This window comes from Cibotium barometz, chromosome 42, assembly GCF_041138505.1.
Source record: "Cibotium barometz isolate CiBa-2024 chromosome 42, ASM4113850v1, whole genome shotgun sequence".
Taxonomy (NCBI): Eukaryota; Viridiplantae; Streptophyta; class Polypodiopsida; order Cyatheales; family Cibotiaceae; genus Cibotium; species Cibotium barometz.
In genome coordinates this window covers 14,085,310-14,110,085 of record NC_141087.1, presented here as the reverse complement: position 1 = coordinate 14,110,085, position 24,776 = coordinate 14,085,310, and positions in this window count along the sequence as shown.

Genomic DNA, 24,776 nt, shown 5'->3' with positions numbered 1-24,776 from the left:
GTCAATATATTTGATGGTTTCGATCCAGAAAGCTATCTAAGGTGTTACGAGACAGAGATGAAGAATCAAGGGGTTCCAGAAAACATGATGATTGCATCTTTTGCATACCTTATAAGTCCTGATTTAAAAGATGAAGTGCTGGAACTAGCAGAGTATCACTCCAAACGATGGAGTGATTTTGCAGATGCACTTATTTATGCGAGTTCCATGAACCTAAAGCAGGAGCAACTTACTTGGGAAAAGAAAAGGCAAAAGGGTGATGAAATGAGGTATAATGTGAGCTGTGATAGTGTTCCAGCAACGATCCGAGCCAATTTAGAAGCGGTTGTCGATGCATGTCTTATGGAGGACAATCAATTGCTATTCAAGGCTGATACAGAGATTGTGGAGGGTGTTTATGCTAAAATGGGACTACAAAAAGCCATTAGTGAGCAACAAGGCCTTCACAGTGCCAAAAGCGATGCTTTGCTACAGACTCATAATGGGTGAACTGTACAAGTATAATCTGTCTTCCTTGTTTGAGGGTGCAGACATACAAGGTCCTATAATCATACCACATGACGTGTGTATGCCTATGCTTGAGGAGACACTTGATTCAGAGAGCTTCAGGACAGGTGCTCAAGACCCAGTACACGAGGAAGAGGACATTGCTAATAGTTTCCACTTGGGCTGTGAAGCATGTAAGCTGTGTAAACTTGAGGATTCTCATGACAAAAGTGCTCATTTGAAGGGTATTCCTTAGGTGTCGTATCATATGTGTGAAGAACAGCAGGAACCAATGCTTCTTACTGAAAGCATGATTGCAAATTTTGAAGATCTAGGACAAGAAGAAGATGCTATCATTACTGCATTCTTATCTGGTTATGATGCTTATAAGCAGGATGATGTGAGTGGCTTTTGTGATGAAGGTGTGGATCAAGATTTTGAACTTGAAGACGAGGGACCAACTACTTTGCTAATTGAAGAGCAGGTTTTAATAGAGCGTATACATGAATATGCATGTGAGGAAAATAAAATATTACAAGATGGGCCACAAGTATGTGTGATTGATTTAGAGGGGGTGAGTGATATGGGTGATTGATTTAGAGGGGGTGAGTGATATGGGTGATTCCAACAGTGATGTTGCTTCTGAAGCTGGTTGCCAAGGTTCTTTGGATTTGGGTAATCCTGGAATGCTAACTGGGTGTTCCAACAATAAACAGGGTGATGCTATGTCATCAGTGTCAAGGTTACCTTGCAACCACATTTGTGAGCAACAATCTCGAGCTTGGAAGCCTGTTTATGACGATGATTTGGAGAGGAAAATTGAATCTATCTTTTTGGATCATACAGGGTTCAATGACATACAGATTCAAGGGTACTCGGGTGAGGGACCCATAATTCTAAGCCCATCTGCAGACAAGTATCAAGAAATACTGGGAGATAACATGCACGATATGCAAAGTGTGGTCACAGAACCTCAAGAGGCTGCATATGAGCAACCAAATGGATATAGCTATGGGGGAATGAATGTTCATGATAATCAACATGTGGGATTGCAAGATGATAATGGCTTCAATGCGATTGATCCTGGATTGGATGCTATCTTAGATGATGCATTGGATGATTTCATGGTATATAATAGATCCCCATCAGCTTTGGGCTCTTCTATACTTTGATGCTAGTCAACTGTCGGTTGCAAGTGAGGATATGCAGGTGTTATGCAAGCCAAATGATTGTGATGAGATTGAACCAGAGCTGGAGGCTTTTCTCGATGATGCCTTGTTGGACTTTGTATGTGTTGATGGTGTGGATGCTTTGCATACTTTGCAACGGCCTAAAGAAGAGGTATATAATAGCATAGAGGAAGCCAATGAAGACCATGCTTTGCATACTTTGCAACGGCCTAAAGAAGAGGTATATAATAGCATAGAGGAAGCCAATGAAGACCATGCTTTTCTGTCTTTGGATGAGAAGAATGAATGTTTGTCAGTGGGTGAGCTGGATCCGGGCACAGTAGATTTGGATGGGATGTTACCAAGTGTGTGTTCCATGCTGTTAATGCAGTTGTTACTTGGTGTGGCCATACAATATGTGGTGCAAAGGCTTCAAACATGGCCTGAGGAAAATTTTGAAGGAAATTATTTTGAAGAGCATCCCACTTTGAATGATGAGGGTAATTATGCATATGCAGGAAATCTAAGTGAGGATAGGGCTTTATATGAGCAAAGGATATGGCACATATTGCAAAAGCGGTTGGTATTTGATCCAGGTGGGAAAGCAGAACCATTCAGATGTGATTGCTAAGATATAAATATCTTGCAGGCTAGGGGGTAGGTTAAGATGTCATGCTATGTTTCAACAAAGGATAACCCCTTGTGAGTGGCACTATGTATATTCTTCTACTATTTCATCTTTACTAGGGTGATACTAACTGGGTCAGGTTTGATAGGGTTTAAGACGCCTAGTTGGATGCTTGTACATATACCAATGTTGGTGAGCAAATAATGCATGGACACTGATTTCCAGGACCTGTGTGGCACATACTGGAGGATGTGCAGGTTTAGAGGGGGTGGATGTCGTGCTGTGGCACGTCTATGCAGTGAAAGCATGTTCATGGAACAACTTATGTGGAATCTGGGCCCTGAGCAGCAAGGATAGATATGGAAGGTACCCACTCAGATACAATGGCATCGTGGGTTGCATTTGAAGGTGCGTGGAAGGCATGGGGAGAAATTAATGGTTAAAGGGCCAGTGTTGCCTTAGATTGGTGTGAGATGGAATGTTTGGTGGCCATCCATTAGGCCTTACAAAAAAAAAAAGTATATCCACATGGCCAATAATTTTAATGGCCACATGGAGACGTGAGTGGCGGCCAGCGCATATTCCAGAAGGAAACGAAATCCAGAAGATGGCGGCAGCTGCTGCAGAAGAAACGGGAGGTAGCCGTGAACCGCCGAGAGTAAAAAAGTTGTGGAGGGGCTCTTCTGCAAAGGATCAGAGAGCAGAGAAAACATACCACAAAAAACCAGAGGAGCAGCGCAGTTTTGCAGGTCCTGGGTTGAGGTCACCTGGTTTTTTCTACGTCGGGAGTTCTGCACGTAGAGAAACACTAGAGATTCTGCTTGATGGAGTTTTCAGGAGAAAGAAGCACCCTCGGTGATCTGCAGAGCAGGATTGGACGACCCGAGATCTGCAAGCGCAGTTTCTAAAAAGATGGAATGGATGAAGGGATCATGAGGCATGCATGAGAAGACTGTGAAGCAAAGACTGTGAAGAAGCATGGAAGGCAACAGAGATGTGCATAAGGTGAAGAATGAGGGAAGGTTATGGATGATTATTGTTTGAACCCTTACTACCTTTAATCCTTGGACGAGGTGTGAGTGGAGAGGTACTCGCTATGGGAAACTCTGTGAAGCAGATACAAGTGGGACAATAAGTTTTTGGGGCTCTACATCCAATAGCAGTGTGGGGCACTTATTCTGATTATGCTATCCTTGCAGAAGATCAACTGGTGGTTAAGCCTCCATCTTTAACTCATATGGAATCTGCTACAATTCCCTTCGTTGCTCTCACAGCATGGCAAGCTTTAAAGGACACGGCTCAAATAAAAGAAGGATATTTTTTGGTATGAAAAGGTGGATTGTAGCATGCTAGGAGTAGTGCAGTTCTGTGAAAGTAAAACCGTCTAGGAGATAGAGAGAGAGGAACTCTCTTTGCAAGAAATTGTACAAAGCTAGGAGAACCTGCACGCATTTCTGTGAGGAAAAAAAGCTCTACAATAAAAGAAATCCAGCACGCGTTTCTGTGTGAGAGAGCTGGTGCGTTTCCATGGGTGAGGAGCCTTAGCACATGTATCTGCAGAAGAATCCACAGAAAGTGCTTTTTTTACTGCATGTGCAGAAGTTAACCAGAGGGGGAATTTCTACAGCAACAGAGCATCAGACAAGAAACCAGAAAACCAGTAAAGAATGCGTGTGTATCTTGTGTTTTGGAGAGCCTCTGCATAACCACATTGCGCGTGCATTTTTTTTCTTCTTTGAGGTGGGGGTTCAGCTGGCTGGCAGAAGAGTTTTTTTTAGTTATTGATTGTGGATTAAGTGGCAAAACCCTGCATAACTGCACTTGCCTATAGTCTCTGATCAGTGTGATGACCCGCCCTCCATCTCCACCATCATCTTCGTAGTAGTTTGGGGGAATTCGAAAGGAAAATGTATTTGACAGATTTGATAGAGCGGCATTTCTAGGCAAAGGTCCAAGTCAATGCTTTGAAAGAGAGATTGCGAGAGAAACGAGAGAAGCTTATTTTGTGATAGTGATGTTGCTAAGAATGCAAGACACAGTGAATGTTCAAGTGTTTGCTTCAGGCCTGCTATGCAGGGAAAGGCTTGGAATGTGCGTGGAGAGAGCTAACCTGTGGGTTTGTGCAGCAACATGAAGGTCTTGAAAAAGCCTTGAAGGCAATAGTGAAGCTGTGCTGCTGCAGCTTTTTGGGCACGAGTTAGTGGTATCTTTGTTGAATTGGAAGAAGTAACATAGTGTTTTGTTGGATGTTGAGCCTCTGATGCTCCATGATGGCCATGTGTATCTTTCATGTGAATTGTGAATACCATGAGGTGATTTTCTGGAGTGCAAAGCCATATGAGATGAGACATGCCATGTTAATGTCAGTTTTTTATATGTATCATGTGTCCAATATTGGCTTTGAGGGTGCACATGTATAGTTGGGTACTCGATCTTTGATGGTTCTAGCTTCTGCTAGTGATGCCCCTTGAAGAGATAAATATTCTGTTACCTTGGTGGGATTTTGGAAGCTACTCTCACAGCCAGAAGTCTCGCACTTTCCCAGTGATACCGCCCACGTCACGAGAGTGCACCACCATGTTAGCATAGTCGTACATGGATATGGCACACACCAAGAACACCGCACGTGTTACCATGCCTTCACAAAACATAGTGCAAGGCTTTTCATTTGTAACCTTCTTATTGGATATCACTGCTCCACCCTCAGGTAACTACGCAGGCACCGGCTAACTCTACTTTGTGAGTCCCCCCTATATGAGGAGAAGGCACTTATGAGTAGTGCGGGTCGCCTCTGGTAGTTCCCGATTTAAACACCGCGGATGGTGGCCGATTGTGGCCAGATAGCATGAGACGATTCTGGAGAAGGTTGGCACACTGCCAACCAGGCTACATGCATATGCGGTGAGTTATTATACACCTATTGCATATGGGCTATAAATTTTGGGTCTGTTTTGCGGCACGCAGTTTCACACCAGCCTACTTGGGGGAAGGTGTGGAGGGGGGCATGAGCCCCTCTCTGCAGGGGGTCCGGGGAGGAGTCAACTCCCCCCGGCCCGAAGGGCCGTTTATGCTAAAATCCATGCAGACTTTGCGGCCAACCGAAGTATAGATACGGTGGTCATTTATGATTGCATGATGAAAAATCATGCACGCAAAGCTCTATTTAGCGAGACGGTCTTTTCACTAAAAATCACTCTTCACCCACGCTTTTTGCATATAGCCTTCGCTCTCACTTCTTCCAATCAGCTATCAAAGCTTCTTCACCGAAGCACACGGCTGGGAAGCGGTAGCTATCTATTATAATTGCATACAGTAATCAAAAATTTTTGATTCTCCATATCTCAGTGTTTTCTCTTGTCTACAAAGATCTTGGCTTCTGTTGTTTCATAATTTCTTACACTTTTGATGATTAAAATTTTAAGTTTCTCTTACAATGTGTTGGTGTCATCATGTTTGTTTAACAACATGGAGTGTCTATCATGTGCCAATTTGTCACCCAAGGCATCAGAAATACTCCTGGAGGATTGAGGAAACTGTGCTAGAACAGTGCGAATTTGGCCTCTGCAACGGCGATGTAGGCTCAAAATTCGCACTGTTCTGGCACTCCTCCCCTAGCCACTTAGGATCATTTTTGATATATTTATAATGAAGTTTAGAGCACTAATTGTGAGAAACAGTAGTTTATAAAAAACACCTTTAATGATGTGTAAAAATATAGTGTTTATCATCCAATGCATCATAATTGCTCCTGGAGGACTGGGGAAGCTATGCCAGAACAGTGCGAATTTAGCCTCTGCAGTGGCGGTGCATGCTCAAAATTTGCACTGCTCTGGCACTGCTCCCCCAGCCACTCAGGATCATTTCTGATGCATTTATAATGAAGTTGAGCACACTAATTGTGAGAAATAGTAGTTTATAAGATAAAAACACCTTTAATGATGTGTAAAAATATAGTGTTTATCATACAATGCATCAGATTTGCTCCTGGAGGACTGGGGAAGCTATGCTAGAACAGTGCGAATCTAGGCTCTACAGCGGCGGTGCAGGTACATTTTTTGCCCCTCTTGTGACATTTACTTCATGTTGATCGAGTCCATCTCCTTGTTGACTTGAAAGCTTGTCATTGCCTTCACCTCGATCCCCTGAAACTCTTGCTTCTCACGTGCATCAAAACAGAGGCTATTTTCCCATATACTCAGTTCATCTACAAGCTCTTCCACATGCCTACTATGTGTTGGTAGGGCTATGTACCTTGCTGCTGAAAATTCAAGGTCCCCCATTTGCCATGATTCTGAGACCATGGTTGTCCCCTCCTTACGCTTTCCCAATCTGTAAAAATATAGAAAGTGCCACAATAACCAGAAAGTGTAAGGGTTAACTCTAGACATGTAGTGGAATCAGATATACCTTTCTTCTCATCAACTTGAAACGTGACTCTTCCACATTGTCAAAGCCCATGATGCTAAAGTTGATGCAGGTCTGCTAGGCTCCAATGCTTGCTTGCTACCACTCGCTCATGGAATTGGCATGGAATTGAATATGTGCACAAAAACACGTAAAGGATAAAACCAATTTAGCCCTACTGACCTAGATGCCTTTGAAAACTTGAGTGATGTCTTGATATCACTTACCATCTTAAACTTTAAGCATAAGATGGTCCAAGCATCAGGTTTGGGCCATTCGGGATTGTTAAGAGGGGGGTTGGGGATCTCTTCTAGCTTGCCAAATAAACCTGGTTTTTTATTTCCAAAATATGAGTAAGAAAAGAAAAAGATATTGTTCTGTACAAGATCACTTGGGCTTTGAGATACAAACATTGCCTCTCCAATGGATGCATGGATAGTATAGAAAACTCTAGTGAGGCTTTGGAGTGGATGTTCCTCAACATTATTAGAGGGGAAAATTATTTGCAGAGAGACATAAGAAAATGGAGAATTATAAGAAAACTTGAAACAAAAAATCCAATATTAGCATGTTGTTAAAGTTGTGTTTATGTTACACTGACAATTTGAAGGAAACCTTGGTCGTTGGCCTTGAATGTACAGGTCTCCAAGGGTATACACATGTTGCACTATGGCAACCAGTCCTTCCTTCTTAGTATGCTTGAAGCCTTGTAGTTGCACCCTCCAATGATGTAGCATATTCCCCAGTTGACGCACTCGATGTGGTCCCTTAGAGCTTGGCTGCATGTAGACCCAAGCCCCAACCCTAAATCTTGTTGGAGCCCAAACTTTATTCTCATCTCTTGTGTTATGTAGCACAAGCTCTTCCACCTTCTCCCTAGGTCTTCTCACATTACTGGAAGAGACCATGGTTGGTAAGAAAAGAGAAGAAGGGAAAAGAAAAGCTTGTTTTACAACAGAAGAATCAACACTTTTTTCCTAATTGAATTAGGCACAGCCGTTGATCTATTCATTTGAGAAGTCTTCAGGTTATTATTTAACTATTCGAGTTCTAAGCGTATTCCTATTGATCAATTTTATTATTAAAACTCTACTGACTCCATCCGGCCCATGGCCCATGGGTAAGCCACCGCCCAACCATTGGAATTGGTAGAACCAGACAAGTACTCACCCACCCATTGTTGAATGCCTTTCTTAACTTTTTCTTTTTAGAATACAGATACGCACACTCCTCTTTAAACTTTAATTTTTAAAACAATCCATTGACAAACAATTATTGGTTACAGATGTCATGACTCAAAATTTCCATTCCATCCTTGTTTCTCACAAAACAGTATCACTCTAGACTCTCCTTTGAGACCAGCAGGTCAGCAACGAGATCTAGTAACAGATTACAATAATTTTCTCATCATCATACATATATATATATCTTCCACGACATACGCATGGGTGTCCTAAGCACTGCGAGCACATGCATCCCTCGGCCAGAACCCTCCAGGATCCTCCTTAGGTGTCCTCGCACTTCACTCAAGGACCGCTTCATTGGCCCTCGCCCATCGTACGGAAAGCACAACATTTTACAGCATACCCAGGCTGATCAAGACCTGGGCAGGTTTTTGCCGCGTGAGCCGTCCTTTGAACACTCCCCACCAGCTGCAACCGAACTTCCCTTAGAAAAACACATATACCAAATGCTCCCTCCAGCATTCTAGCGTAAGATAGTCCTTTAAGAAAATAGGGTTTCTATGCAAGTTTTCAGCTTTGATTTTCTTTTGAATACAATGAGTATATCTTAATTCGGTATCCCAATATTTCTAGATCACAGGTCTGGATTCCAATAGAATTTCTTGAATTCTGTAACCTGGATCCTCATATCAAAATCAAAGGTCTCAATTTAATTTTAGATTCGGTGTGGGTGATTTGAGTGTAGATTACTCAACTGGTCACATTGTCTTTTCTTGAAAGTGACGAAGGAGTTACGTCTTGGTCATAGTCTGATTCAGGGTTTGAGTCTAGAAAGGTTCTCCTTGAGCTATCTTTCTCAAAGGAGGGTAATATTTCAATTACTACTTTACTGAATTTCATTCATTGAGTATTTTGCTTAACTGAATTCAAAACTAGTCACGAATTCCTATGAGAATAAATTAATCATTTATCTAAAATTTTGACTTCGATAGATCTTTTGAATTTTCTCATTACCATCCTAGAGAATATGAAACAGTAGAATTTTCCTTCACAGAGTATTTACTTATTCATTTACCAATATTCATGGGATTTAAACAATGATTAAAGAGAACTCTTATTTTGATATAAAAAAATTCTATATGCATCTATTTATGCATAAAATCCAACTTCTATGGAATTAACACTTTTATATAAAAGAAAATCCTTTTATGCATCTATTTATGCATAAAAATCCATTTTGATGAAAGTAACACTTTTATAATAAAAATTCTTTTATGCATCTATTTATGCATAAAAATCAATAATGATGAAAGTAACACTTTTATAATAAAAAAATTCTTTTATGCATAAAAATCAATAATGATGAAGTTAATACTTTTATAATAATAAAAGTTCTTTTATGCATCATTTTATGCATAAAAATCAATATTGATGAAAGTAACACTTTTATAATTAAAAAAAAATTATGAATCATTTTATGCATAAAAATCAATAATGATGAAAGTAGTACTTTTATAATCAAAAAAAATCTTCTATGCATAAAAATCAATATTGATGAAAGTAATACTTTTATAATAAAAAAATTCTTTTATGCGTCATTTTATGCATAAAAATCAATAATGATGAAAGTAATACTTTTATTTTAAAAAAAATCTTTTATGCATCATTTTATGCATAAAAATCAATATTGATGAAAGTAATACTTTCATAAATAAAAACATTCTTTTATGCATCATTTTATGTATAAAAATCAATATTGATGAAAGTTATACTTTTATAATAAAAAAAACTCTTTTATGCATAAAAATCAATTGACTGAGTACAAGGTTTATTAGTTAAAAATTAAGAGATATTACTACAAAAATGAGATATTTTTGGAGAAATGATGAATTTTTGACACCTTGGTAAGGAGGGAGGACCTTTGAGGTAGGTGCCTCCTTCACATGTGCGAAAGGGTTTTTTAATTCAAAAAAATTATGATATTTTAATCTCTCCTCTCTCTTAGATCAAATTGGATCAAAAGGGGAGCCAAACTGGTCCAAATCTTATCCAAATTCAAGCAAACTAAACCTGGAAAATTCTAAAACCCAGTTGGACTCAATTAGTGGCCTCCCTCACCTGTAAATAGACCCTCATTCTTTTTTATTCTCATCTGTGAGCTATACCATGCCAGTATTACATTAAAATAATCATATTTTCTATTATCCCTTAAAAATCCTCTACTTTTGGGGAGCTTGGAGCTCTCTTCTCCACTTGCTAAACCAATTGATTGGTTGGGGGCTTCACTTCTAGAAAAAGAAGCAAGCTAATCCTTGAGGTAAGAATGAATTTTATGGTTTTTTGTTAATATTCTCAAATGACTTCTCTTCTCAACCCCTCTCAAGCTTGAGAAGTTTCTAATTGGTTGTTTTAAATTCAAATGAAGCTTTCCCTAAGAATTTTAATGTGTAATCAAGAAAAAGTTAATCTTTATGCTTAATTAGAATGCTTTCTTATGTATATCTCTCTCTCAAAAAGAATAGTCATTCCTATGGCTGATTCTTTAGCAAAATAATGCTTCTCATTGATAAATTCTTAATTCAAAACCAAACTCTAAGCTTGTTAAGGTAGAGAAAAAGAAAGGGGTATTTTTATGCTTTTATGTTAACAAAATAATGGTAAATTCTTTTAGATTATTTATAAGTAGTTAAAAACTACTAATTGATTCTAAATGGGAAAGAGATAATCCTATCAATTTGGGAAAAGAGGAATATGGAAATAGCTTAATCTAGTAGAATAATCATAATTAAGTTTATGATTATGATTAAAATTATGATTTAAATTCATAGTTTAGATTTAAGCTTAAGAATAGATTTTCTTTCATATTTGCATTACAATGTTTTATTCTTTTAAGAAAATTGAAAATTATTAGTAATACCAGAGCGAAGCTATGGTAAAATTTTCAGAAAAATAATACATATCTTATTTTTATGCATAATGCTAAAAGAGGACTTCCTGCCATATTCTAGGATTGGACATCCTATGCAAAAAGAATGATTTTCATCATCTTCATGTGAAATAAATTTTAGTATTTATGCATAAATATTTAATTAAAAGAAAAGATGAATTTTTGGTAAATTATTTTTATGCAAAAAGAGTAGTTTCCATGATAATTGAGATCCAAGTAATTAAATAGTAAAAGAGGAATTTTTGTATATTTAAAATAATATATATTTTTATTTAATTTAAAAAAGAAGAATTTTAGATAAATTTATTTTATCATAAGAATATTTTAAATGATAAAAGAGGAATTCCCATGACATTTGGAATTCAATCATTTAAATACAAAAAGAGAAATTTTTGGCATATTTGGAATAATGGATATTTTTATTTAATTTAAAAAAAGAGAAATTTTAGATAAATTTATTTTATGCATAAGAAATTTTTAAATGATAAAAGAGGAATTCCCATGACATTTGGAGTTCAATCATTTAAATGCAAAAAGAGGTATTTTAAGCATATTAAAAAAATAGATATTTGTATTTAATTTGAAAGAAGAATTTTTATGATATTTTAAGTAGAGAAAGGTTTAAATTAATTTTGGTGATGACAAAAGAGAAAATTTCACCATAATTCCACCTAAAAAATTAGGGTTGATAATTAAATTGGTAGAAAGAATATTCTTAGATATTTTATATGGATAAATCACGAATTTGATATTTACCCAAAATTAGATTAATGGAAGAAGGGCAGTAAACTACTTGCCCATCTCTCGAATCTGAATCAAGCAAAAATCTTGTGTGATCAATTCCAATTCTTGACACAAAGAATAGACTACTATTGAATTAGCGTAATTTTTCCCTTAACTAAAACCACCAAGAATCTAGTTGGAATTCAATCAAATGATGGGTAGATTACCTTGATGAGAGATCAATGATTCTCATTAAGAAAGTCTAGATTAAGGAAAAAGGGTTTTGTGGAACCAATCTCGAGCCAAGAATTTTACTTGCATAGAACCTCTGTTTTCTTTTAAAGGATGTTTTATGCCAGAATGCTGGAGAAAGCATTTGGTATGTGAGCGGGGAGTCGTCCGAGGGATGTCACTTGACAAAGCCTACTGAGGTCTTGACCAGCCTCGGTATGGTTAAAATGGTGCGCTTTCGGTAATGATGGTGGGTGAGGACCGATGAAGCGGTCCCTGAGTGAAGTGCTAGGACACCTAAGTACGATCCTAGAGGGTTTTGACTAGGTGATGCACGGGCTCGCGGTTGCTAGGACACCCTTCCGTACGTCGAGGAATGTAAGATTCCTCCCCAGCCCCTCAAAATGTCCAGTTTCTTCCCCTGTAATCAATCCCCTTTTCAGAATAATAAAAGATCTTGTTTCTACCTGTTTTGGCCTAGAGAGAGAAAATGTTCTAGAGAGAGGTAACTCAGTTTTTAGATATCTTTGGATGGAAAAATATCCTTTCTTATTAAACTAAATTCTCCCAAAATAGAAGTTTAATAAGAATTTCCTAAGGTGCATTAGAAATAAATTATAATATGCTAAAAAGACAGCCTAAGGGTCCAGATTTTTTGAAAATTTTAGATTAAGGTTCTGAGAGAAGCTCACACTTTTTCCGCCACACCAACGCCCTCAGAGGGGGAATCGCAGAGGGGGTGAGGGTCTCACAGATGGTATCAGAGCTTTGTTGAAAGCTAATAAGGAAAAATGATTTCTTATCAGAAATTTATAACTCAAAAAGAGCATATACGTATTGTATTTTCCTTCCTTAAGCTTCATTAATGAAGATTTTTAATCCAAAGAATTTGGTTTTATAGATGGAAGTTCCACACTTATTTGGTATTCCCGATCTCACCCAGTCACAAGATATGACTACTTTCACCTTCGAGCATCTCATCTTTTTGGCTATATAACAACTCAAACGAGCCGAGCCAGACTCGTAAGCCATTTCGAGGATTTATATTTCCCAGACCTAGCAGAGAGACGAAAGCACAAGTGGTTTGTAGGGCAGTATGTTCATGCCTCTTGTTTTGTGACCGTGTGATGCTGAGGGAAAATATCTCGTTGGCCATGATTCTAATGAGGCTAAAAGTGATTCATGGTGTTATTTTATATCACCCTACGCCTCAAGATTTTTGACTTTCATGCCATATCTACAGACTTCTTAGTTGCTTTATTCCAAAGGAGAAGATAGTAGCTCCCTTGGCAGTAAGGGAATATTTGTATATCGAGGCATGTCTATAACCCAGTATCGTCGTCATGCATTTTTCGCGATGAGGAGGTTTTGACTTTCTGGAGCCGAGATGGTCTATGTACATATTGCAACCTTTATATGAGTAAAGAAATGTTTTGTGGAAAAAATCCCTCTTATATAAGTGATTGTTTATTATTTAATGAATTGAAGAAACAAGATCTGTTACTTGAACATATGTCATAGATCTCCAATAAGATTGTTTATCTTGTTTAAGAAATTATTATCCGAACCTCTTAAATCTTAAGATCTCATCAACGAAATCAAAATAAAAAATTATTAATGTATCATTTTTGGTAGAATCATGAGGCGAGCAAACCATGGCGGACAGGCAAATCCTCTCACCCCGATGAGGAAGAGCTTGACCCCGACATTCGCAAAGGCTCTTCACAAAACTCTGCCACCAAGGTGAAGGAGAGAACTTGGGCGAGGCTGTGGAGAAGTGGGTTGAGGCCATGGAGGAATATTTTGATGTCATTGGATACAAAGAGAGGAGCAAAATGGCTCTCGCTAGGCTGAAGATTGTGGAAATAGCCAGGGTGGCATGGAGAAACCATTAGAATTTGGGACACTAACCCTCTGGATAGGAATACCCAGTCCTGGAATGATCTCAAAGCCTATCTAAGGAAGAGATTTTGTCCCCCCGAATTTTTAGAAGCCAAGATGAATGAATTCTTAGAGCTAAACTAGGGGAGCAAAACAATTGAAGAATATCACCAGGCAGTTACTCTTCTCCTCAAGCAGTCACCACTGCTAGACGAAGAGCAACTTATGGCTAGGTTCATTCGGGGAATGAACGAACCTTTAGACACCCTAGTCAAGAATGCCAAGCCATTTTCCATGGCTAAAGCTATAAGAATGGCAAAGGACTTTGCCAAAGCCTTCATCGTTAAAGTCGCACCAAAGCCAACTCCCTCATTCTTCAAGAGATTCCAGACACCGGGAAGTTCTTCCAACCTTCCGCCTCCAAAGAGACACCAAGGTCCCAACCAGAATCTGGAGTCAGGAAGTTTTAGGAATGAAGGAAGACCTTTTCCTCGAAGCTCTTTCTCAAGAACTCCGGCTCTTTCAAGAATGCAGAGGGAAGAGCTTCGAAGTGAGAACAGGTGCTTCGGATGTCAGGGGTTTGGGCACCAGCTCAAGGATTGCCCATCTCCTTCTCTGGGCCATGGAAGCCAGGGTCCCAGAGTTTAGAGACAGACTCCTTCGTATCAGTCAATCAGGGTCCCCCGCGCTAAAATCAGGGCAACCCCAGAAGAGTTCTAGCTCAGCCTACGGCCTCCATGCAAAAAGCAGTCTCCTAAATCCCTCGGAGAACTGTGTGAGTACTGAATGATTATTCAGTCTTGTAAGCAAACTGTACGAGTACTAAAGGAGTTCTCTAAGATAAGTGCATGAGTACTATAAGAGAACTAAATGTATTATATGACTAAATACTCTATGGGTACAATACACCTATGGATATAGTATACATGGAGTACCATTACAGTGTTATATGAGTACTGAAGAGAATTGTGTGAGTATTGTAGGAGTACTGAATGATTATTCAGAACTGAATGTTATATGAGTACTATGGATATACATGGAGTACCATTACAGTGTTATATGAGTACTGTAAGAGAATTGTGTGAGTATTGTAGGAGTACTGAATGATTATTCAGTACTATAAGCAAACTATATAAGTAATATAAGAGTTCTCTAGGATAAGTGCATGAGTACTATAAGAGTACTGAATGTATTATATGACTAAGTAATCTATGTACTATGCACCTATGGATACAATATACATGGAACATCATTATAGTACTATATGAGTACTATAGGAGAACTGTGTGAGTACTGTGGGAGTATTGAATGATTATTCAGTACTGTAACAAGCAAAAAATATAAGTACTGTAGGAGTTCTCTAGGATAACTGTACGAGTACTATAAGAGTACTGAATATATTATATGACTAATTATTCTATGGGGACAATGCACCTATGGACACAGTATACATGAAGCACCATTACAATACTATATGAGTACTGTAGGAGAACTATGTGAGTACTGTAGGAGTACTAAAGAGGCTTCTATGAGTACTATGAAACTATGGATACAATTGAGGATAAGTGTATGAGTACTATAAGAGTACTGAATGTATTGTATGACTAAATACTCTATGGGTACTGTGCACCTATGGATACAGTTTATATGGAGCACCATTAAAGTACTACATGATTACTATAGGAGAATTGTGTGGGTATTGCAGGAGTATTGAATGATTATTCAGTACTGTAAGAGAACTATAGGATAAGTGTAGTAATACTGTAAGAGTACGGAAGAGAGAGATAGAGGAAGAGAGAGAGAGAGAACTATAGCTATGGCAGTGTAAGATTCCTCCCTAGCCTCTCAGGATGTGTAGTATCTTCCCATGTAGTCAAATCCCTCTTTAGAAATATAAAAGATCTTGTTTCTACCAGTTTTTGCCTAGAGAAAGAAAATCTTCTAGAGAGTGGTAATTCAGTTTTTAAATATTTTTGGATGGAAAAATTTCTCTTCTTATTAAAATAAGTTCCCCCGAAACATAAGTTCAAAAAGGTTTTCAGAAGGTGCATTAGAAATCAAGTATAATCTGTCCTTATCCTGAGGGTCAAGATTTTTTTGAAATTTTAAATTAAGGTTCCTATGGGCCAATAAGATTCATCCAAATGTGTGGAGGAGATAAATGGAAGAAATAAAGAAAATCCCCCCAAAAATGAGTAAATACTCACATAAGATGAAGAGTTGACTAAGGACAAGGTTATTAGTTTAAAAAGAGAGATATTTAGAAGAAATGATGCATTTTTGACACCTCAGTATATGGGGGAATTCCCTCATGAAGGAGGTGCCTATTTCACATGTGGGGGAGAGTTTTAAACTCCCAAATAATGAGATATTTTTATCTCTCCTCTCTCCTATTTCAACTAGATCCAAAAAGTGAGCTAAATTGACCTAAAAATGGTCAGAATTCGACCAAACTGATCTAGAAAATTCTAGAGTCAGTTTGCTTGGTTAAAGGCTCACTTTTTCCTATAAATAGAAGCCTCTCCCTTTGTTGAAGCTTAATAGTGCTCTCAAATTCTCCTTGTAAGTTGGAGATTCTTCTCTTTTCTATTTCATTTAATGGTTTTTTATGATTTTTGTCTTCTCTAAAATGATTATGATGTTATGCCTCATTGAAAAAAGGCATTCCCCTCTCTTCTTTAGTAAATCCAACCATTCTTTATCCTAGGTGAATGATTAATGGATAAAATCAAGTTTTTCATAATGTTTTTCTTAAATAAGTAGAAAATGTTTACATTAGAATGATTTAAATACTCTTGGTGAAATTCTAGTTGATTTTAGAGAGTTAAAAATTGAAAAATGGTCAGCCATACAAAGGAGGTTATGGCAAAATTTTTTAAAAATTGTGTAAAAAAAGTTTTACCTTTTATTAATCAAAACGAGTGATTCCCATTGTATATGTATTCTTAAAGTGTTGTTTTTCATCCTAGGTATAGAAAAATGCATACTAAAAATATTTTATTAAAAAAAGTGTTATTTGCTTTAGAATTAAATTCTATGCATAGAAGGAAGTATATTGAAATTATTATTTTGATTATAAAAGTGTTATTTTTATCATAAATGATTTGTATGCATAAATATATGCATAAAAGATTTTTTAATTTAAAGTGTGATTTTCATCATAAATAATTTTTATGCATAAATGGATGCATAAAAGAAATTATTTTATATTAAAAGAGTGATTTTGATTATAAATGATTTGTGTGCATAAACATATGCATAAAAGATATTTTTTTATATTAAAAGTGTGATTTTCATCATAAATTATTTTTATGCATAAATAGATGCATAAAAGAAATTCTTTTATATTAAATAAGTTATTTTCATCATAAATGATTTGTATGCATAAACATATGCATAAAAGATATTTGTATGCATAAATGATTTGTATGCATAAACATATGCATAAAAGATATTTTTTTATATTAAAAGTGTTATTTTCATCATAAATGGATTTTATGCATAAATTAGATGCATAAGAAAAATTCTTTTATTCTAAAATTGTAATTCTTACTAAATTGGATTTATGCATGGAAAGATGCATAAAGAATTTATTTTAATCCAAAAGTGTTATTCTCATCAATTTTGATTTTAAATTTTATTTTTAATTCAAAAGAGTCATTTTCATCAATTTTAATTTTATGCATAGAAAGATGCATAAAGAATTTTATTTTTAATTCAAAAGAGGTATTTTCATCAATTTTGATTTTATGCATAGAAAGATGCATAAAGAATTTTATTTTTAATTCAAAAGAGTTATTTTCATCAATTTTGATTCTATGCATAAATAGATGCATAAAGAATTTTATTTTTAATTCAAAAGAGTTATTTCCATCAATTTTGATTTTATGCATAAATAGATGCATAAAGAATTTTATTTTTAATTCAAAAGAGTTTTTTTCATCAATTTTGATTCTATGCATAAATAGATGCATAAAAAATTTTATTCTTAATTCAAAAGACTTATTTTTATCAATTTTGATTTTATGCATAGAAAGATGCATAAAGAATTTTATTTATAATTCAAAAGAGTTTTTTTCATCAATTTTGATTTTTTGCATAGAAAGATGCATAAAGAATTTTATTTTTAATTCAAAAGAGTTTTTTTCAACAATTTTGATTTTTTGCATAGAAAGATGCATAAAGAATTTGATTTTTAATTCAAAAGAGTTATTCTTAATAATATTGATTTTATGCATAGAAAGATGCATAGAAGATTTATTTTTATTTCAAAAGTATTATTCTCATTGAAATTAAATTTATGCATAGTTAGATGCATAAAAGATTTATTTTGATTTTGAAAGTGTTATTCTCATTAAAATGGAATTTATGCATAGTAAAATGCATAAAATATATTTTTTATTTTAAAAGTGTTATTCTCATTTAAATGGAATTTATGCATAGTAAAATGCATAAAAGGTATATTTTTAATTCGAAAGTGTTATTTTCCTTAAAATTACACTTATGCCTAAATAGATGCATAAAAGGATTTTTATAAAAGTGTTATTCCTACTAAAGTTATCTTTATGCCTAAATAGATGCGTAAAGAATCTTTATATCAAAAAATTAGAATTCTCCTACATTCTATAAATAGATGTGATAGGAATCAGATAGATGTAAATGGATGTATCGATGTGAATGTGAATATGGATGTATGAATGTGAATGTGGATGTGGATGTATGGATGTAGATGTGGATGTGGATGTATGGATGTGGATGTGGATGTATGGATGTAGATGTGGATGTGAATGTATGTATGTGGATGAATGTGGATGTCAAAATGGATGTATGGATGTAGATGCGGATGTGGATGTATGGATGTAGATGTGGATGTGGATGTATGTATGTGGATGTGGATGTATGAATGTGGATGTGAAAATGGATATATGGATGTAGACGTGGATGTATGGAAGTGAATGTGGATGTGGATGTGGATGCATAGATGTGGATGTGGATGTGGATGTATGGATGTATGTATGTGGATGTGGATGTATGAATGAGGATGTGAAAATGGATGTATGGATGTAGATGTGGATGTGGATGTATGTATGTGGATGTGGATGTGGAAATGGATGTATGGATGTGGATGTGGATATGGATGTATCAATGTGGATATGGATGTATGGATGTAGATGTAGATGTGGATGTATGGATGTAGATGTGGATGTGGATGTATGTATGTGGATGTGCATGTGGAAATGGGTGTATGGATGTGGATGTGGATATGTTTGTATGAATGTGGATATGGATGTATGGATGTGGATATGGATGTGTATGTATGAATGCGGATGTGGAATTAGATGTATGATGTGGATGTACGAATGTGGACATGTATGTAGAATAATGAATGCGAATGTGTATGTGAAATGATGTCTCGTCGATATGAGTGAATGGATGAGATGTGATGACATGTGAATTGGGATGTGAATATATGATATCTAATGTGAATGAATCTAAGGTGATGAGATGGAAAATGATGTGATTAGATGAGAATGAGTACATATATGAATGGAATGTGGAATAAGTAATGTGGACTGATGAGGGATAATGTGGAAAGACGAGAGTTCAATATTATAGAAACTGTATTTGTGACCTGTTTGTAAATGATTGTTTTATGTCAAGAATGCTGGGGAAGCATTTTGACCGTCTTGTGATTAAGGTCGTGGAGACCTAACTGATAAAGTTGCAACTACTGAACGGAGAGTCAATGGAGGACGTCTCGCGTAGCAAGGTCGGCCGAGGACTTGACCAGCCTCAGTTCGATTTAAATGGTGAGCTTCCGGTACGGTGGATGAGGGACTAAGGAAGCAGCCTATGAGTGAAGCGCTAGGTGACTTGCCAAGGATCCTAGAGGGTGCTGACCATACGGTGCTCGGGCTCTGGGTCACCGAAGATACCCACACGTGCGTCGTGGAAGATGTTGGAACAAGAAGTAAGAGATGTTTTCTGAAAACCAAGTATGGATCTGGTTGATTGACCTTGCTGGTCCTCAACTGATGAGTCCATAGCTCTCTTATATGGATTTGTTGGTTGATCTTGCTGATCTTCAACGAGGATTCCATCTTGATTTTTATAAGTGAGTAGCTGTCGGGTACTATGAGCTAGGAGCTATCGAAAAGGCCCCTGAGTGGTGAGCGTTTTGGTTGCCAATGATGTCATAGATACTCCAATGAAGGAATGATTGGAAATTAAGATTCAACCGGATACTTGGAAGTTTATGATCAGTAACACTATGTTTTCATTAAATGACTGAATTAAATACATTTGAATCTAGGAAAAAGGCAATTTCATATTGGGTGTGTAAGTGGTGTGACTGGAGTTAAATTTGCTTGAAAATTCGGCTAGGAACACCATATTGGGGAATATGGGAATTTCCCACAAGTTTGGGACACGTGGTCAAAAGTTTGGATTAACCATAACTTGAACACCACTAATCCAAAATGAGCACTTTATAGCTCTTTAGATTCCATTTTTCAAGCGCTTTCCAACGATAGGTCATATGATATGGTTTTGAGAAACTTACAAACATGTTATCCATGTCCCCTTTTTTAAGTATTCAAAAATGGGAATTGGAAAATTCCCAAATTCACTAATATAGTGTTTAGGGGGACTGGGAACTCTTTTCCCTGGTACCCAGGACAAAACCTAACCAAATTCCTAATTGGATCCCATCACTACAATGGGCGGTTGGCTAACCCGTGGGACTGTGGATGGGGTTAGGCTAGACTAATGGATCCGTAAATCGAGACTCAATTTCTGTTTAGTTCGATAGATGAAGTAAATCCCGGACAAAAACTGTTCTATGGAAAAGAATCAACGGCTGTGCCTCTCAATGAGGAAAAAAGTGTTGGTCTCTATGATCCAAGTACAGTCTTTTTCCCTGATCTGACTATGGGACTTATGGGTTTGGTCAGATGAGCTCAGCTAGTTAAGGCTTTTGACTACGTTAGGGAAAAGTTATCCTGGTGGAATTCTAATTAGAAGCTTCAAAACGGCTACTTTATTCGAATTTGAATTTTGGGGAGAAAATGGAATTTAAAATCTAGCGGATAAAACCATATCATGTAACATATCTATGGAAAGCTCTTGATGCGTAGATCATGGATCTGTAATCTCCGCTCAAATCGGAGCTTGTATGTAGAAGTTATGGAGGTCCAAAAATTGTAAAATTGCCCCCCCCCCCCCCCCCCCCCCTTTTTGGGGGAAAAAGTGCACCCTTTGACCACTCTTACACCTCTCTTAAAAACCCAACATTTCAGTCCACATGGCAACCCCCCATTTGGCTATTCCTTAATCACCTTGATTAGGCTGGGGCAAATTAAAGGGCCCAAGAAGACCCCATTCACTTCCTAATGTCTAGAATGGAAGAAATGTCCTTTTCCTAAAACTCAATCCCCTAGATTTCAACTTCAGAAGTTCCACCCTTGAACAAGAGAGTGAAATGCTATAATTGTCAAGGGTTTGGACATCGCAGCATGGATTGCCCAACTCCTTTTGGATCAAGGTTTTCAAGGCAAGAAAATCAGGGATCAAGATTCGAGATGCCATCCCCTTCCGTCCAAAGTAATCAGGGTGGCTCTATCCGCCAAAATCAGGGAAATCCCAGAGGTAGACCCTCTATTCAACCTGTAGTTTCAATCCAAGGTAATGCAAGACCTCCACCTCAGAATAGAGGAAGTCAAAGAGAGTTGTTCCCAAATCGGCCGTCCACTTCCAAGAAGGCAGTAACACTGGAAGTGATTGAAGAAGAAGAAGAAGATAAAAGAGATCATACTCCACCTGCGAGATGAGGACATCTCGCGTTTTTTAAGTGGGGTAGAATGTAAGATTCCTCCCTAGCCTCTCAGGATGTCAAGTGTCTTCCCCTATAGTCAAATCCCTCTTCAGAAATATAAAAGATCTTGTTTCTACCAATTTTGGCCTAGAGAGATAAAATCTTCTAGAGAGTGGTAATTTAATTTTTTAATATTTTTGGTAGAAAAATATCTCTTCTTATTAAAATAAGTTCCCCCGAAATAGAAGTTAAAAAAGATTTTCAGAATGTGCATGAGAAATCAAGTATAATTTGTTCAAGAGGCCTTATCCTGAGGGTCAAGATTTTTTTGAAATTTTAAATTAAGGTTCCTATGGGCCAATAAGATTCATCCAAATGTGTGGAGGAGATAAATGGAAGAAATAAAGAAAATTCCCCCAAAAATGAGTAAATACTCACATAAGATGAAGAGTTGACTAAGGACAAGGTATGATTAGTTAAAAAAGAGAGATATTTAGAAGAAATGATGCATTTTTGACACCTCAGTATATGGGGGAATTCCCCTCATGAAGGAGGCACCTATTTCACATGTGGGGGAGAGTTTTAAACTCCCAAATAATGAGATATTTTTATCTCTCCTCTCTCCTGTTTTAACTAGATCCAAAAAGTGAGCTAAATTGACCTAAAAATGGTCAAAAATTGACCAAACTCATCTGGAAAATTCTAGAATCAGTTTGCTTGGTTAGAGACTCACTTTTTCCTATAAATAGAAACCTCCCCCTTTGTTGAAGCTTAATAGTGTTTTTTGCACTGTTACCCTGCTTCTCCCAAGAGCCAAAAAGTGTGAATTTACTCATATTTCATTAGTTTTTGACCTTCCCTCTTCTAAAGATTGGTGGCCACTCTTGTTTCAAACAAGAGTAGATCCTTCAAACCATCAAGCCATAGGAAAGCTCTCAAATTCTCCTTGTAAGTTGGAGATTCTTCTCTTTTCTATTTCATTTAATGGTTTTTTATGATTTTTGTCTTCTCTAAAATGATTATGATGTTATGCCTCATTGAAAAAAGGCATTCCCCTCTCTTCTTTAGTAAATCCAACCATTCTTTATCCTAGATGAATGATTAATGGATAAAATCAAGTTTTTCATAATGTTTTTCTTAAATAAGTAGAAAATGTTTACATTAGAATGATTTACTCTTGATGAAATTCTAGTTGATTTTAGAGGATTAAAAATTGAAAAATGGTCAGCCATACAAAGGAGGTTATGACAAATTTTTTTAAAAATTGTGTAAAATAAGTTTTACCTTTTATTATTCAAAAAGAGTAATTTCCATCGTATATGTATTCTTAAAGTGTTATTTTTCATCCTAGGTATAAAAAAATGCATACTAAAAATAGTTTATTAAAAAAAGTGTTACTTTCTTTAGAATTAAATTCTATGCATAGAAGGAAGTATATTGAAATTATTATTTTGATTATAAAAGTGTTATTTTCATCATAAATGATTTGTATGCATTATGCATAAAAGATTTTTTTTATATTAAAAGTGTGATTTTTATCATAAATGATTTTTATGCATAAATGGATGCATAAAAGAAATTATTTCATATTAAAAGATTGATTTTCATCATAAATGATTTGTATGCATAAACATATGCATAAAAGTTATTTTTTTAATTTTAAGTGTGATTTTCATCATAAATGATTTTTATGAATAAGAGAAATTCTTTTATATTAAAAAAGTGATTTATATCATAAATGATTTGTATGCATAAAAATATGCATAAAAGATATTTTTTTATGAGATTTTTATCATAAATGTATTTTATGCATAAATTAGATGCATAAGAAATATTCTTTTATTCTAAAAGTGTAATTCCTACTAAATTGGATTTAAGCATGGAAAGATGCATAAAGAGTTTATTTTAATCCAAAAGTGTTATTCTCATAAATTTTGATTTTATGCATAAATAGATGCATAAAGAATTTTATTTTTAATTCAAAAGAGTTATTTCCATCAATTTTTATCAATATTGATTTTATGCATAGAAAGATGCATAAAAGATTTATTTTTATTTTGAAAGTATTATTTTCATTGAAATTAAATTTATGCATAGTTGGATTTATTTTTATTTTGAAAGTGTTATTCTCATTAAAATGGAGTTTATGCATAGTAAAATGCATAAAAGATTTATTTTTATTTTAAAAGTGTTATTCTCGTTAAAATGAAATTTATGCATAGTAAAATGCATAAAAAGTTTATTTTTAATTCAAAAGTGTTATTTTTCTTAAAATTAAACTTATGCCTAAAAAGATGCATAAAAGGATTTTTATAGAAGTGTTATTCCTACTAAAGTTGTCTTTATGCCTAATTAGATGCGTAAAGAATCTTTATATCAAAAACTTAGAGTTCTCCTACATTCTATAAATAGATGTGATAAGATGTGATAGAAATCAGATAGATGTAAATGGATGTATGGATGTGAATGTGAATATGGATATATGAATGTGAATGTGAATGTGGATGTATGGATGTAGATGTGGATGTGGATGTGGATGTATGTATGTGGATGTGGATGTATGTATGTGGATGTAGATGTATGAATGTGGATGTGAAAATGGATGTATGGATGTAGATGTGGATGTGGATGTATGGATGTAGATGTGGATGTGGATGTATGTATGTGGATGTGGATGTATGAATGTGGATGTGAAAATGGATGTATAGATGTAGATGTGGATGTATGGATGTGAATGTGGATGTGGATGTGGATGCATGGATGTGGATGTGGATGTGGATGTGGATGTATGGATGTATGTATGTGGATGTGGATGTATGAATGAGGATGTGAAAATGGATGTATGGATGTAGATGTGGATGTGGATGTGGATGTATGTATGTGGATGTGGATGTGGAAATGGATGTATGGATGTGGATGTGGATATGGATGTGGATATGGATGCATCAATGTGGAAGTAGATATATGGATGTGGATGTGAAAATGGATGTATGGATGTAGATCTGGATATGGATGTATGGATGTAGATGTGGATGTGGATGTATGTATGTGGGTGTGGATGTGAAAATGGATGTATGGATGTGGATATGGATATGGATATGGATGTGGATATGGATATAGATATAGATATGGATGTATGAATGTGGATATGGATGTATGGATGTGGATATGGATGTGTATGTATGAATGCGGATGTTGAATTAGATGTATGATGTGGATGTACGAATGTGGATATGTATGTAGAATAATGAATGTGAATGTGTATGTGAAATGATGTGTCGTCGATATGAGTGAATGGATGAGATGTGAT